Genomic DNA, 14,447 nt, shown 5'->3' with positions numbered 1-14,447 from the left:
CGCAGAGGCTCACGCTCGGCTCTCTGATTGGGTGTCATCAGTCATGGCGTATCCTTCTCTGATTCGTCAGCCACCCATCACATGACCCGTCCCCGGAAGAAAACATACAACAACAGCCTGGACTACCAGTTACGTTAGTGACTGCAACATGGATAACGAATTACAAGCGTTACTGACTCTGATGTCTTTGCTAGCGGCTGTTGTGCAAGTAAATTCTGCATTTTACAACGCTATAACTGCCTACATGCGCCGGAGGCAGGCAATTATTCCAGCGATCTGTGACAATTCCCGTGTGCAGCGGCGGTATCGACCGTACATGGAGCGTCGCTCTTTGCAGAGGTAACTTGGCTACTTTCTTCTTCGTCAAATATAGGAAAAGTCAATCTGTTTCCTGTTTGCACCGGCACGTGCATGCCCAGTGTTGGTGAATGGTCACGTGATCCGCGTTTTCAGTCGTTTTAAAGGTGCAATGTGTAAATTTTGAGTATCAAACAGAAATGCAATATGACATCCATAACTATGTTTTCAGAGGTGTATAAAGAACTTACTAAATAAACCGTAATGTTTTTATTACCTTAGAATGAGACATTTATATCTGCATAACCGCGGGCACCCCTTCTATGAAGGTCGACATATTGTGGCGTCATGTTTCTACCGTAGCCAACGGCGAACACACAGCGCTACAGAGCGCGTTTCGTCACTACATTGAAAGAGAACCAGCAGAAACCTAGATCTAGCCATAAACACCGTGAGTAGTGACTTTTCCCTTGTCAGTGGTGTAAATATGTAGTTGGACTGTTTCATTTAACTTAGTTCTTCTCCCTCGCTGTATTATGGGTTTGCTATGTGGGGATAAATGTGCTGGTTACGTTCGTGAGACAGCTGATTAGTACTCTTGTCATTGACTGTAAAACAGTATGTTACAGGAATCACCAACCCGTTGATCGCGGTCGACAAGTCCATCTTGGAAGCATTTGAAGTCGATCGAGAAGAGTTTTCAAAATCAGAGAAAAAAAGCCTATTGTGTGTAGTAAATGGTGTCTAGGGGATGCGGAGGCGCGCGCGCTGTCACAATCACGTCATTTTTGCCGCGCGCACCTTTGGGCTCATGCGGACGCGTCGAGTTTAAACAAGGCTTTACGCTTTAACCAGCTCAGCCACAGTAACAGCATATTAGCCAGCTAAACTTTTACAACCCTGTTAGAAAAAATATATAGTTGCATAGTTTCATGTGGTTCTTCTCCCTCGCTGTATTATGGGTTTGCTCTGTGGGGAGAATGTGCTGGTTACATTCGTGAGACAATCAGCTGATTACTTTATTATATTATATATTAACACCCTCACCTGACTATGGCTTTGTAAACTTTATCCATGACGTGGTTCATAATGGACTGTGACCATTATAAATGGAATACATATAATGTAATGGAAATATATATATATATAATGGAAACAGTGACAATGTTACACACTCTTGGCTTACTCTGGCTATTCTCTGCTGTCTCAGACGACGATATGTTTGTCCCGTTTTAGCCACCGTAGCTTCTTCGAAAGGCAGGGGTGAGCAGTGGGCTGAGCCCTTAGTGCAACTCGCAACCGAACCGCTAGATGTCGCTAAAAAATACACACTGCACCTTTAATGTGGACGGAGGAGATCAATTCTAATACGCAGCTAAAACGCTGCTGTGGACGCAGATCGTATTCTTTTTAATTCTCCATTTCTAAACTAAAACGCAGTAGTGTGGATGGGGCCATAGACTCCACCTATACATGTGCAGCGGAGAAAATGTCTGAGACAGAGGCTGCAAATTGTAATCTCGATCTCCGCCGAGGAAAAAAAGTAAAAATCTGCAATGTGGGAATACTTTGGGTATCCGAAAAATAGAGATGCACCGATTGATCGGCTGGTGACCGGAATTGGCCGATTTTAACGTGATCGGCCATATGGTAACCGGTCGGTCAGTCTGAATATGCCGTTTTTTTGCCGGTCAAATGCACTCGGGCGCCGCATGATTAACATCACGCAGCATCACACGTGCACACGAAACGCACATGTAGGAAACCTTTTCACCCCTTAACTACACTGCACACGTCTGCGGCGCGTTACGGCTACCGGAGCTGATCGCGCCCACTCTAGTAGTTGTTGTGAACTTTTTTCTTCTAAAGTGTTTGAAAACAAAGAAGTGAAGATCAGGAGACTCGGGTTGTCTCTTAAGTCGGATTCTTTTATTGAGAACACGAGCTGTTGCGTTGCTGTAGTCTTTCCATCCAAGTCTGCTTCGTCCAAAAATCTTACCTAAGTCTGACTAAGCCAAAATACATTGTAGTTTCTACATTTTAGAGGGGGAGAAGTTACATCGAGGGGGAGACACTCGGAAACAAAGCATATAAATGAAGTATACAGGTTTAGGAACCTGCTCTTAGCCTGAGAGTGATACCAATCCTAATCCAATCAGCATAACTATTCAAACTGAGCCAGGGGCTCCCAGAACCATTAAAAACAAAAGGTGATTCGAATGCATAGAAACTAATCTAATCAGCCGGACTATTCAATGACAAAAGGTGATAGTCTCCAAACGCTGAGACAGGAACTCAAAGAACCATTTAAAACAAAAGGTGATTGTACCAATTGAACTTGCAATAGAAAGATCAGGACAGACAGGAAAAGGGGGCGTTTGTAACACTACATAGTCAATGCTTGTGCCCCAGAAGCGGCTCTCCGCGCGCCTCACTAAAGATAGGCGCCAAATCTATTTTTGACGGACGCTGCGTCCAAGCCGCACCGGAGATACAAAATAAAAGTAAAAAAAAACTCTGTCAATTTCAAAATAAACATCCTGTGCAGACTCCAAATTGCATTGCACACCAATTGGTAGAAACCTTACAGTCCGCGCCGCAGTTAAAGTGAAAGCACACTTTTGATGGACAAAATAAATATGATTTCACACAAAAAGTGCCCAAAATGCACAGAATAAGCATGTCTAGTGCTAATGTCAGAAAAGAAAATGAAGACTTACCCAAAGAAAATTTACCCATTTAAACTTGTTTTTATTATTCAGTTTGGATAAAATGATATGGTGTTTTGTAAAAAAAAAAAATATATAGAAAATAAATATTTGTGTTTGCTGTAAAGTGGTTAGAAAAATGGAATCGGCCTAGAAAAGCGGCCGGTGAAAGTTTCAAAGAAGGGTTAACAGACCAAAACTGTACTGTGAAAGATTTCACAAATCAGAAGTCAAAGAAGGGTTAATAAAAGTACAATATGTAATGGGAATTGTCACAAGTTTTCACACAAGTTCTCTCAATTTATACACAATTTAAACCCTTTGATTTACAGTTGCCTGTAGAAAATGTGTTCAGTAATAACGTAAATAAATAAGTATGAGGTTTTGTTATTTTTTTCTTATGTAACATAAATGATACAAGAGTGCATCACCTCTTAACAGCCAGACCTGAAGAGAACAGGCTGATTTCCGTGTTTCCGCCCTGCGATCAGGAGGAAGAGCACGTCTCTCCGTCTCGGTGTCGAGATGATGTGTCTGATCCCACGGGCGCTTCTCTTCCACTTCACTTTGTTTCTTTCATCAGGTCTGAAACAAAGATACTAAAATTAGACAATTTCTATTCTATTATTTCTATTCTGTGCTGTGACAATTTGTATTCTTGTATAATTATTACACCTATCAAAGCTTTTTCATCAACACACGACAACTTAGGAAATGAATAGGCCTAATGTTTTTGCTATAAAATATATATTTTTTAAATCCAGCAAATGTTTGAAACGACTTATTTTACGATCTGATGAGGCTTATTACAGATTGAGGCAAAAATACATTATTTTGCAGTATTCTAAACCATATATAAACCATATATTGCTGCAATCGTGTGTTTATTGCACCAGAATTATTTTCTTTGTAAACAGACTCAGTTGTGATATTGATATTAGGGGTGTAACGATATCCTCATGTCACGATTCGATACATATCACGATACTGAACTCACGATGCGATATTATTGCGATACTCCAAGACATTTGATAAAAGGGTTAGCTAATTTTGATATTACATTGTGGTTTTAAATTAATAGGCTTGGACTTGGTGCTTGTAACCCATGGACAATACAGACACCAGAATAAAAATATTCATGATTCTGAAGCTGAAAATACAGAATTATTGTAGACGAATATGCTTGCACTCCGTCACTGACTAGATATATTTAAAATAAATGTAAGCTTCTTTTTACTGGTAACATCAGACATTTGTCATTATCAGGACCCACATAGCATTATTATACAATATAATCAACATTATATATAGTAGTTTAATGTAGTACTGACACAAAAACTCTGAAAACTTGCATTTTTTTCTCACACAGTAATTTTGATTTTGGGGGAACTATCCACGATACATATTGTCACTATCCACGATACATATTGTTGCATTTTTGTATTGCGATATATTGTGGCACGATATATTGTTACACCCCTAATTGATATACGTTGTACATTTTGTGATCAACATAGCCTACAGACTTTTTTTTTTTCATTTAAAAATGTAATTACGGTGATCATAAACCACTGTTTTTAATTTTGAAATCAGAAGTTCAGCAATGCGTAAAGACAATTTATAATCTCAAAAACAAGAATGCTGTAAAATGCATGTAAACTAGTGCTGTCAAATTGATTAAACGTGATTAATTGCATCTAACTTAAAAGTTTTGTTTACATAGTGTATATATATTATTGTATTTATGTCTGTGTAAGTATATATTTATTCATATGTATAAATGTGTGTATATAGAGTACACATATATTATGTAAACAAAAACTTTTGTTAGATGTGATTAATCGATTTCACAGGACTAAATGTAAACATATAAAAAATAGTTTTTACTTTTCTCTAAAACTGTCTTTATATACCACTATTGTTACATTTTGAAAGGTCTTATAATCAAAGAAAATTCTAATTTGTACTTTCTGCACGAGGGCGCCCTTTGACTTCGAGTATGAATTAGAACATACATTATTGCAATATTGTAATTAGGTTTTAATGACAATTAAAATGTGAAACGGTAATACTAACCATCTGGAATAAAAAAAAAAAAAAAAAATTAAGTTTCATCCTTATTGCAAGACATTGCCCTGTTTATCCTCTTTCTGGCTCACTTCAGTTAATTTTACATAAAAATTATACCTTTATTTTTTAACCAAACATTTTAACACACCTCTACGTACCTTGCGTATTTTTATATTACTGTAATTGTAAACAAAATGCCAGTTTTCTACCCGTGTCGATGATTGCCACATTGCTAATGTTGCCATAACGTTATTAGGCTAACGAACTCATCTTCCACTCGCTCCTGTTTTAAAGATAACACGCACGCATTTATTTTAGCAGGAGTTTTAAAGTAGGTTCAACAGCGTTGAGTTAAAGAGCGCAAACTTTATCATTCAGCTGAACTGTGCACATTCATTTTAGACACTTACTTGAAATGCTTTAGTGTCGTCAATGCACGTCCTTGATTGAATCATGTGTGACTGACATGATCACATAATCAACATGATTAACCAACGTAAGTGACGTTGACGTATATCAGCGAGGTCATGATTGACAGGCCAAGGCCACTTCAGGGAGATGGTCCTCACTGCAGAACATGAAATCCACGGGGAGGAGTCGGATCCAGATCCAACTCCTCCCACCTTACATATACCTAAACCTACCCAGCTCCGCCCCCTAATCCCTAAACCCACCCCTAATCCTACCCATCTCCACCCCTTGGATCTTGATCCGACTCCTCCCCGTGGATCTTATGTACTGCATTGAGGTGCTACTGACTTCAGGGGCCAATCAGATTTCAGATCTGGCCAGTGCCCCTATGGCCCCGCCCCTGGATCGTGTGTGTGAAGGCATTTTATTTCAGAGACAGTTTTAAAATATATATTTGTTACACCACAAGATGATTCAAATGAAACACATGATGCAAGTAAAAAAGGTCATTAAAAGAGTGAAAAACAAACAGTGAGCAGTCAACACCTAAAATAAACACTTCGAAGGAAATGCATGAAATGCTAAACAGCTTGAATGTTGTGTAAGTCACTTTGGATAAAATAATCTGCCAAATGCATTCATTTAAATGTACTTTTGCTAAACCAAAAACCTTGAATTTGTATGCTTTGTAAATATAGAAGTCTGCACAATATACTTAACTTTTTCCCCGCCTGCGTTTTTTTATTATTAATTTTTTTTACATGGCCAGCCAGCGTTTTTGGCCATTTAAAAAAAAAAAAAAAATGTCATGGCTCCCAGAATGTTTTGTTCCCTTTCGTTGTCACTCCGAGTTCCGTCGGATGACGACGAATGGGGGTTTCGCTTAGAAGCCAATCAACTTCAAGTACTTCAAAACGAGCCAATGGCAAAGAAATGCCATGGGTCTGCGGAATTTGCATAGCGTAACTCCGCCTCACCTCGTGAGTATATAAGGAGAACGCTGGCAGCAAATAGGCATGTTTTCGCTTTGGAGCCAAGTTAATCCTTCGTTCCACAGCCATCTCTGTACTGTCAGTTCTTCAGACGAGCGAGATTCCCTGGTGTTGGTGTGACGGCGATCTCCGGCGAGCGCGCACTTCCTGCTTATCTGTCTGTGGTTTGACGGCGAGTGTGTGTCTCCCCGGGCGCTTCAACACAGTCAGTGTTTCTTTTCTCTCACAAAAGAGCTTGCACGTGGCACGTCTTTTTAAAGATGCCTCGCCCGTGCACTTCTGGTTGCGGTAGACTCGTTGCCGACTCTGATGGGCACGAACGTTGCATAGTGTGTTTGGGCATTGATCACGCTAGAGCAGCGCTCGTGGATGACTCATGTTCTCTCTGTGGGAACATGACCATCGCAGCACTACGATCAAGACTCAGTGATCTCGCAAGAGTGAGAGCCCCCTCATCCACACCCCGATCTACTGACTCTAGAAATAGAGCTGGTACTTCGGCTGGTGGCCAGGGTGATCTGAGGGTGACGGTTTGGAACCAAGCGCCGACTATCAGTCCGTGCCCAGCCGCACCCTCTCCAGTGTTGCAACCCGTGAGTGCTCAGGGGATTCCGGCGGGACCATCTTCGGGTGCCCCGCGGGTTTCCTTTGGCGCTCCAGAGGAGGACGCGATGTCTATCGCGGCATCACAAGGTGGGTCTGAGTCTGCTGGAAGTGAAGACTCATCACAGCTGCCACCTTCGGGTGTGAATACAGTTGTGCCAGAGTCTGATCCAGAGATGACGGCCATGCTGTCTCGAGCCGCCGCGAGCATCGGGTTAGAGTGGACCCCTCCGCCCTGCCCCGAGCGCTCGCGGCTGGATGATTGGTATTTGGGTCAGGCTGCGGATCCCCGTCGCCGTCAGGCCCCGATACCTTTCTTCCCGGACGTGCATGATGAAATCTCGAAGTCCTGGAAGACTCCCATGTCTTCCCGCGACCGCTCGATGATTTCATCCGCCTTTCCTCCCCTCGATGAGGCCGCTGCCCGTGGGTACACTGGGCTCCCCCCGGTTGAACGCTCTGTTGCGATGCAACTGTGTCCTCAGAGCGCTTCTTCTCGTGGTGAGCCTAAGCACCCATCCAAAGCCTGTAGGTACTCGTCTACATTAGTGGCGAAGTCCTACAGAGCTGCGGGACAGGCAGCCATCTTTGCATGCCATGGCCATTCTGCAGGTCTACCAGGCCCAGATGCTCAGGGACATGCACGAGGGCAGGACAGACCCAGGGCTCTTCAATGAGCTGCGCGCCGCCACCGACCTTGCTCTCCGAGCGACGAAGGTGACCGCACGCTCCCTGGGTTTGGTGATGTCCACAGCTGTGGTCCAGGAGAGACACCTATGGCTTAATCTTGCTGATATGCGAGATGCCGAGCGGTCCCGGCTGCTCGACACTCCCATATCACAAGATGGCCTTTTCGGCGGTGCAGTCGAGGACTTTGCCCAACAGTTCTCGACTGCTCAGAAACAGACTGAGGCTATCAAGCATATTCTGCCCCGACGGCCCGCTGCTGCCTCCACCCAGCCGACCGGGCAGAGTACTCAGTCTGTTCGCCGCCGAGGGCGCCCTCCCACGGCTCCCGCCCCTCCCGCCCGGCCCAAGCAGCAGCCTCCACCCGGGCCCGGTCGCGGAGGAAGCCGTAAGGCGGCGCCCCAGCCCTCTCCAGCCCCGCCCCCCGCTAAACGCCGGGCCAAGCGGCGCTCCTGAGACGGGCTGCTCAGAGATGATGTTCACTTCTCAGGAGATGGTAGCAGGACCACTCCTTCCCCCGGTGGAGGGCCGGGGGAGAATCTTTTGTTTTCCACTCCCCGCTGCTCAGCCACGGGTGGGCAGCACCCTAATGTGATTAAAGAAAGAAGTGACATATTCATCTCTGAGCACACAGAGTTCTCGGACGACACGGTGCGCCGCCCCCGGGCCGTGCACCCCTCGTCCTCCTCTGTCCCAGAGCCGGATGACAGTGCGCGCCGTCCCCGGACCGTGCCGCTCTCATCCTCCTCTGTCGCCAGACCCCTGGCAGAGCAGACCCCCGTGGAACGTTCGTCCTTCCCTGGTCTGCTCTGTCAGGACGCGGTCTATGACTGTACCCCCACACCGGGCCGCTATGCCGTCCACGTCTGGGTCAGCCATACCGCCTCGCTGCTCCACCGACGGGAAGTCTGTGGTTCGGATGACCCCGCTGGTACAGTCCTTGGGAGCCTGGCTAGAGCTTCCCAACCTGTCCCGCTGGGTCGCACGAACGATCAGGCTCGGCTACGCGATTCAGTTCGCGCGGTCTCCTCCCCGCTTCAGGGGAGTCCGCTCCACTATGGTCGGTGGCAATGCCCCTATCATGAGAGCGGAGGTTGCTACCCTGCTGGCGAAGGGTGCGATCGAGACTGTCCCTCCAGCCGAAATGAAGACCGGCTTCTACAGCCCGTATTTCATTGTCCCGAAGAAAACCGGTGGGTTACGGCCAATCCTGGACCTGCGCGTTCTGAACCGCTCCCTTCACAGGCTGCCGTTCAAGATGCGGATCGGCACCAGGATTGGTTTGCAGCGATCGACCTGAAGGACGCCTACTTTCATGTCTCCATCCTCCCTCGACACAGACCGTTCCTGCGGTTTGCTTTCGAGGGACAGGCATATCAGTACGCAGTTCTCCCATTCGGGCTAGCCCTGTCTCCTCGCGTCTTCACGAAGGTCGTCGAGGCAGCCCTTGTTCCCCTCCGGGAACACAGGGTTCGCATTCTGAGCTATCTCGACGACTGGCTAATCCTAGCTCACTCTCGAGACCAGCTATGTGAACACAGGGACTTGGTGCTCCGCCATGTAGCTCGTCTGGGCCTTCGGGTCAACTGGGAGAAGAGCAAACTTTGCCCCGTGCAGAGGATCTCTTTTCTCGGTATGGAGATCGACTCGGTCGCCATGTCCGCGCAGCTTACGAGCGAGCGCGCGCAGTCACTGCTGACTTGCCTGAGACAGTTCGAGGGCAAGAGTGCGGTTCCACTGAAACTTTTTCAGAGGCTCCTGGGGCATATGGCATCCGCAGCCGTGGCAACACCGCTCGGATTACTTCATATGAGACCGCTTCAGCTTTGGCTTCGCGACCGAGTCCCGAGGTGGGCATGGCAACACGGCACTCTCCGAGTACCAGTTACTCCGACCTGCCGTCAGACCTTCACCCCGTGGTCGAACCTCAGTTTTCTACGGGCCGGTGTGCCCCTGGAACGAGCTTCCCGGCACGTTGTTGTAACAACAGATGCCTCCGCCACGGGCTGGGGTGCCATGTGCAATGGACGTGCTGCCGCGGGCTCCTGGACAGGACCCCACCGCCTTTGGCACGTCAATTGCCTCGAGTTGCTGGCTGTACAGCTCGCCCTGCGCCGCTTCCGAGCCGTGCTCTCGGGACAGCATGTACTAGTCCGATCAGACAATACCGCGACTGTAGCGTACATCAACCGTCAAGGTGGTCTGCGCTCTCGCCGTATGTCGCAACTCGCCCGCCACCTCCTATTTTGGAGTCAGAAGCATCTGAGGTCGCTTCGTGCCATCTATATTCCAGGAGCTCTGAACTGTGCAGCCGACGAGCTCTCACGGTTTCAGCCCCTCCCGGGAGATTGGCGACTCCATCCCCAGTCGGTTCAGCTGATTTGGGACCAGTTCGGGGACGCACAGATAGATCTGTTTGCCTCTCACGACTCGACCCATTGCGCCCTGTATTATTCCCTGACCGAGGGCACGCTCGGCACGGATGCACTGGCGCACAGCTGGCCGCGGGGCCGCAAGTATGCGTTTCCCCCAGTGAGCCTGCGCAAGGTCAGGGAGGACGAGGAGCAGGTCACCTTGGTAGCGCCGTACTGGCCCACCCGGACCTGGTTCTCCGAACTTGTACTCCTCGCGACAGCACCTCCTTGGCCCATACCTCTGAGGAAGGACCTACTTTCTCAGGGACGGGGCACCCTATGGCACCCTCGTCCCGATCTTTGGAACCTCCATGTGTGGCTCCTGGACGGGACGAGGCAGGTTTGAGTACCCTACCACCAGCGGTGGTGGCTACCATCACTTCCGCTAGAGCGTCGTCCACGAGACACGTCTACGCGTTGAAGTGGAACCTCTTCGTCAACTGGTGCTCTTCTCACCGAGAAGACCCCCGGAGATGTTCGATCAACGTCGTGCTTTCCTTCCTTCAAGAGGGGTTGGAGCGAAGGCTGTCTCCCTCCACCCTCAAGGTCTATGTCGCCGCTATTGCCGCACAGCATGATCTTATAGAAGGTAAGTCCGTGGGGAAGCATGACCTGATCGTTAGGTTCCTGAGAGGAGCGAGGAGACTGAATCCTCCTCGCCCTCCTCTCGTACCCTCTTGGGACCTCGCAGTGGTCTTAACCGCCCTGCGTAGTGCTCCCTTTGAGCCTTTACAGTCAGTCGAGCTTAACTTCCTGTCAATGAAGACGGCGCTTCTGACTGCATTGGCCTCCATCAAGAGGGTAGGGGACCTGCACGCATTCTCCGTTGACGAAGCGTGCCTGGAATTCGGGCCGGCGTACTCTCACGTGATCCTGAGACCCCGGCCTGGATATGTGCCCAAGGTTCCTACCACTCCCTTCCGGGACCAGGTGGTGAACCTGCAAGCGCTGCCCCCGGAGGAGGCAGACCCAGCCTTGGCACTGCTCTGTCCAGTACGTGCTCTTCGCATCTATGTAGACAGAACGCAGTGTTTCAGGACCTCAGACCAGCTCTTTGTCTGTTATGGTGGGAAGCTGAAGGGAAAGGCTCTCTCCAAGCAAAGGTTGTCTCACTGGATAGTGGACGCCATTGCTTTGGCATACCAGCAGCAAGGTCGACCGTGCCCCCTTGGTGTGACTGCCCACTCCACCCGGAGTGTGGCATCCTCTTGGGCTCTAGCGCATGGCGCCTCGCTAACAGACATCTGCAGAGCTGCAGGCTGGGCGACACCTAACACATTCGCCAGATTCTACAATCTCCGAGTGGAGCCTGTGTCCTCTCATGTACTCGCTTCAACCAGCTAGTACCGGACCCGCTCAGGTGTCTTCGCTTGCTCGCCATTCCACTCTACGGACTGGATAAGTGCGATATTCTCCTCAGGTGAGCTTCTCCGAAAGCCCTGAGTTCCTCCAGCACTCCTGACGTCGGCGCCAGTGTCTTTTGCCTGCGCGTCGGCTAGGTGCCTCCCGTGTGCATGGTACCTCCCGGAGCTACCCCCACATGTGTATTCCCACTGTAAGCCTCTCTGAGCATGTGTCTTTCCCTTGGCAAGCCACCTTGCCACCCCTGGGGTTGAAATATTCCACCTGCGGCTGGATACCCCAGTGATTCCCCATATGCATCCCTCGGGTCATATGTGTATTTCTAAGTCCCCCCCTCTGGGTTGGCAGTAATTGCATACTTCCCTAAGACCTGGGATATGCTCCCCAGTGTACCTTGGTATTCCTGTGTTAAATAGGAGTCCTTCGTCCGTGCTAGTCTCACGACAGGGATCTCAGATTTACGCAGGGCACTGGAAGACAGCTGGGAAGGTGGCGTGATTAGACTGGTATCCCCATTCGTCGTCATCCGACGGAACTCGGAGTGACAACGAAAGGGAACGTCTCGGTTACGGATGTAACCCTCGTTCCCTGAGTAGGGAACGGAGACGTTCCGTCTTCCTGCCACTTTCCGCTGTACCGCGGGGATCGCCTGAACTCAGGTTGGCTCCTCAGCGAAGAAACATGCCTATTTGCTGCCAGCGTTCTCCTTATATACTCACGAGGTGAGGCGGAGTTACGCTATGCAAATTCCACAGACCCATGGCATTTCTTTGCCATTGGCTCGTTTTGAAGTATTTGAAGTTGATTGGCTTCTAAGCGAAACCCCCATTCGTCGTCATCCGACGGAACGTCTCCGTTCCCTACTCAGGGAACGAGGGTTACATCCGTAACCGAGACGTTATATGAATATCTGAACATGCAATACATCAAAAGAAAGAACAGAGCCTCAGCTTTTAAGTTTTATTCTAGCTTCATGCATTCTTTTATCTTCAACACTTGAATATGGGTAAGTTTCATAGAAAAAAAGCACTATTTTGAGCAAAAAAGCTGAGAAATTCACGTTGTTATTTTTTTTCAAATGATGTCTGGATTGGATTCAGAACGATGATCAAAACACAGATAAAGTAGATCGAGTCCAACAACACCCCTAGCGTATAACTGAAAAACAGAAGAGCAACTCCACAACCTGCAGACCAACAATGCATATGAAATTGTCACTTTATTTCCTTATTTGGAGGACCAATTTTCTTAGAATGGGTAACTAATTCTTTCAGATTAAATATTTATGCAAAATGTACTTATCAGATTAACTTTTGGTTGATGTTTGGTGGTTGTGCTTTCATGTTTAAATGTATTGATTTAGCTATTTGTGTTTGCTAGGAGCATTTCTATGATGCACCGAGTGGCTAAGGCTGACCAGGCTTGGTGTTTAAAGACTGTAACGTTACAGACTAGAACCTGGTGATGGTATAAGATTTAACAGATAACATATGAGAGAATCATGGGCACAAACATAAAAAAATAAACATAGCTTTGTTGCGATTTGGTATAACTAGATTTTCTGTGTTTCCTAACACTCATTTTGAATTTGTCCAGTCAAATTACTTTACAAAAGTAATATAAAAAAAAAACTTTTTTTTTTACTTAAAATGAGTTTTCAAACCAATTGTTTTAATGATTTGACAGGTAGATGTTTTCTTGCTGTTTAATTTTAGACTCTGCCCACTAATTGGGAAATCTCTGCCCATCACCTGTCCAACATCACAGCCACAAGAAGGGAACACCGATTCTTCCGACTATTTAGTGAGATTTCTCAAGGGGCCTGTCTTAATTTATTCTTAAAGGGTTAGTTCACCCAAAATGAAAATTCTGTCATTAATTACTCACCCTCATGTCGTTCCAAACATGTACTTTATTTAATGAAATCTGAGAGCTTTCTGTCCCTCCATTGACAGTCTACGCAATTACCACTTTCAAGCCCCAGAAAGGTATAAAGGTACATCATTAAAGTACTCCATGCGACTTCAGTGGTTTAACATCAATTTGGTTAAACAACGCAAGTGCTGTGTTTGTAGCAAAAAAATAGTTTAGGAATAAGAGTAGAAGGGTGCGCAAGCATGATCACATCACGCCCATCCTAAAATCTCTTCACTGCCTCCCTGTCCCACTCAGAATTGAATATAAGGTTTCCCTCCTCACCCACCAGTGCATTCATGGACATGCCCCCCTTTACCTACAGGAACTCCTCCAACACCAGAGCTCCTCACGCACTCTCCGGTCACAAACACCCTTTATGTCCCCAGAACCAAGCTCTGTAGCATGGGTGGTAGGGCCTTTTCATCGGCTGCTCCGAGGCTGTGGAATGCCCTCCCTGATCACCTGAGGGCCCCACAGACTACAGATGTTTTTAAACAAAACCTAAAAACGTTTCTTTTTAAAAAAGCTTTTAAATAAATGTATTTTATAGGGACTCCCCCCCACCCCCCACTCCTTTAAAGACCCACTCCGATGAAAATAATGTCTTTCTAGATATTAACATGTTCTTGTGGCATTTTTCTGATGTTAGAGGACATATCTTGAGAAAAATCAGCTCAAAGTTGTATTTCTGAGTATTTCTACATTCAAATGGCTGTGAATCAGTAGCAGACGCTAAAATGCCGGCTAAAATAGACTGGAGTTGTGACGTAGTAACTCCACTGGGCGTCTCCACACGCGACGTCTTGGAGTGAAATAATGATCGGTGATCGGTGATAACTTTGATTAACTTCGGATAATAATAATTAACGTGTATTTAATACTGTTGCCCCACCGGTATTGGGGGTGTAAGCAAGCGGGAGAGACAGAGCTCTCAGCAACGGGCAGGGGGAGGGTCGTGTCCGTGCCAACGGCTCCGCCCACAACGC

The 14,447-nt window shown here is 47.1% G+C and overlaps 1 protein-coding gene across 2 annotated transcripts in view; it reads right to left on the bottom strand.

The window, feature by feature from the left end:
- LOC130073045 (gastrula zinc finger protein XlCGF7.1-like) overlaps positions 1–14,447 on the bottom strand; it is a 471,752-nt gene that overhangs the window by 450,017 nt on the left and 7,288 nt on the right. The gene's annotated exons all lie outside the window — the stretch shown is intronic.

The sequence above is a fragment of the Rhinichthys klamathensis genome, unplaced genomic scaffold, assembly GCF_029890125.1.
Source record: "Rhinichthys klamathensis goyatoka isolate OS25496 unplaced genomic scaffold, OSU_Roscu_1.1 h1tg000523l_1, whole genome shotgun sequence".
NCBI classification, from domain to species: domain Eukaryota; kingdom Metazoa; phylum Chordata; class Actinopteri; order Cypriniformes; family Leuciscidae; genus Rhinichthys; species Rhinichthys klamathensis.
This window is presented reverse-complemented; position numbering and strand designations above follow the sequence as displayed.